We start from the raw sequence: 2,850 nt of genomic DNA, 5'->3' as shown, positions 1-2,850 counted from the left end.
AGGAGACGGATACTGGCAGAAGTAAAGCTGTGAGTACCGGACGTGAGTCGTGCTTCGGTAGCTCAGTTGGTAGAGCACTTGCCCGCGAAAGGCAAAGGTCCCGAGTTCGAGTCTCGGTCGGGCACACAGTTTTAATCTGCCAGGAAGTTTCATATCAGCGCACACTCCGCTGCAGAGTGAAAATCTCATTCTGGAAACATCCCCCAGGCTGTGGCTAAGCCATGTCTCCGCAGTATCCTTTCTTTCAGGAGTGCTAGTTCTGCACGTTTCGCAGAAGAGCTTCTGTAAAGTTTGGAAGGTAGGAGACGGATACTGGCAGAAGTAAAGCTGTGAGTACCGGACGTGAGTCGTGCTTCGGTAGCTCAGTTGGTAGAGCACTTGCCCGAGAAAGGCAAAGGTCCCGAGTTCGAGTCTCGGTCGGGCACACAGTTTTAATCTGCCAGGAAGTTTCATATCAGCGCACACTCCGCTGCAGAGTGAAAATCTCATTCTGGATACTTAAAAGTTGATTAAGTCTCTTCGGTAAATTGATTCCTTAGGATGGATAGGATGTGTGACTGCTGTGTACGGACGCTGGCCACTCTTCGCGAACAGCTGAGCGTGTTGATGGCCGCGGTCAGCCATCTTCAGGCTGCTGCCTCGGAGTGTAGCGGCAGTGGGGAGTCTGGTGCGTCGCATGGTGTACCTCAGGTGTTAGATGCTTCACCCACTGTCCCTGCTGTCGAGACATCTTCGCGGGTACCGGGCACAGTTGGGCCAATGTGGAGGCTGGCCGTGTGGCATCGCCCGCTCTGCCTGTGAATGGACATGTGGCTGCTCCTTCAGCAAGGTCCGAGCAGGCACACGGGGGGAGGAGTTTATTAGTTATTGGGAGCTCCAACGTTAGGCTGGTGATGGAGCCCCTTAGGGAAATAGCGGAAAGGTCGGGGAAGAAGGCCAGTGTTCACTCTGTCTGCTTGCCGGGGGGTCTCATTCGAGATGTGGAGGGGGCCCTACTGGCGGCGATAGAGAGCACTGGGTGCACCCGACTGCAAATTGTTGCTGATGTCGGCACCAATGACTCCTGCCGTCTGGGTTCAGAGGTCATCCTCATTTCGTACAGGCGGTTGGCGGATTTTATGAAGGCAGAAAGCCTCGCTCGCGGGGTGGAATCAGAGCTAACTATTTGTAGTATCGTTCCCAGAACCGATCGCGGTCCTCTGGTTTGGAGCCGAGTGGAAGGCTTAAACCAGAGGCTCAGAAGATTCTTCGGAGAGCTGGGGTGCAAATTTCTCGACCTCCGCAATAGGGTGCAGAAATGTAGGGTCCCCCTGAATAGGTCAGGCATGCACTACACGCCGGAAGCGGCTACGAGGGTAGCGGAGTACGTGTGGAGTGCACATGGGGTATTTTTTAGGTTAGAGAATTCCCTCCCTAGACCCGACAAGACGCCTCCTGAGACGCGGCAAGGCAGGAGTAGGCAAAATGCAACAGGGAATAACAATATTAATGTGCTAATAGTAAACTGACTACGAGACAAGAAAAAATGTATTCATAGGTGAAAGCTCAAAGCTACGGGTAAAATGTCCCTAGGCTTATCGTCTCAAAGAAGAGATGGCACAGAGAAACAAGTGGGCATGTCTTACATAGCAAGCAGCCATTTAAACCGACATTTAGGACCTTCAAATAAGTATTTGGACTAAAATACTTTCATATTCGCACTAAGTGTAAATAAAACTGGTACAATCACCAATAAACAAAATTATTTTCATTGTTTTCGGGGTTCCTTTTGCCTTTCGGAATAAATATATTGCGAATCAGTAGTTAACATGCCTGGTTCCCCAAACAGGAGACGACTAGAAACTTCCGAAATGTGGTGGTGTAGAAGAATGCTAAAAAAGCTTTGATCGAATAGCTGAAGGGGAGATACGAAATCAGATTAGGGAGCAGAGAAATTAATGGCACAAATTGACAAAAAGAAGCGATCGTGGGTAAATGTCATATTTCGATTCCACCCATCCACTGTGACCCATGACGTTCTGCATGACGTTGATTAGTTGCATTTCGAAGGATACCAGTGGCCTTATTAAATGTTAACTGTGATTGCCTTCGTTTCTAGAACAATTTATAATGTTCGTTAACTATGATTTTTTTTCGGAATATATCGTGATGAACTCTGGGAGGAACCACTGAACACAGCTTAAATTGTCGTTGAAGAAACGAGTAGTGATTGTATTTTTATCTTTCTTATCCGACACGTTGGGGTATCCAAGGTATAATGGGGTACACAGTTGAAAACTTTGATTAAATGTACAAAATTGATAAATAAGAGAGCTACAAATTTTTATATGAACACATTATGATGTATTAATCAGAAAAATACAAGAACATTGCCATAAAATAAAACAACAATATTTTCTGACTCAAAAACAGAAATTTATATCATTTGCACGCGGTAGAATGGGGTGGTAAATACAAGTGATTACAAAAACGTATAAAATTATCGGAAATGCAGAAAATATTGGCTTGCTCGGAATTTTTTTTAGTTCAAAGTGAGTATTAATGTCAAACTACAGTTTTCATGTATCGTATCCTTTTCTTGAGGCTGTTTACAAAATTCACACACGGGGAGACACTCATCATCTTCGCTATCTATTCCTGCACAAGAATCGTGTGTCCATTTTTTGCACGTGGAACAAGCTACCCAACCTCCAACTGATTTTGAATATAACCCACCACAATATACACATTGACAGTCAGAACTTTCCTCGTAATCACTCTCGTTAGTATTGTATTCTCTCTCCTTTTTTCCATTTACCTTCAGATTCTTTCTCTCTTTTTTGAGTTCTTAACTTTATTCTCTTTCGCAAA

General features: G+C 45.3%; 1 non-coding gene across 1 annotated transcript; it reads left to right on the top strand.

Moving 5' to 3' along the window:
• Positions 1 to 350: 350 nt before the first annotated feature.
• Trnas-aga (transfer RNA serine (anticodon AGA)) lies at positions 351 to 425 on the top strand. The gene has a single exon. It is a non-coding gene; the product is annotated as a tRNA-Ser (tRNA).
• The last annotated feature ends 2,425 nt before the right edge of the window (positions 426 to 2,850 follow it).

This window comes from Schistocerca gregaria, chromosome 11 (assembly GCF_023897955.1).
Source record: "Schistocerca gregaria isolate iqSchGreg1 chromosome 11, iqSchGreg1.2, whole genome shotgun sequence".
NCBI classification, from domain to species: Eukaryota; Metazoa; Arthropoda; class Insecta; order Orthoptera; family Acrididae; genus Schistocerca; species Schistocerca gregaria.
Note: the sequence above shows the minus strand (reverse complement) of the source record. Positions and strands in the feature narration are given on the sequence as shown.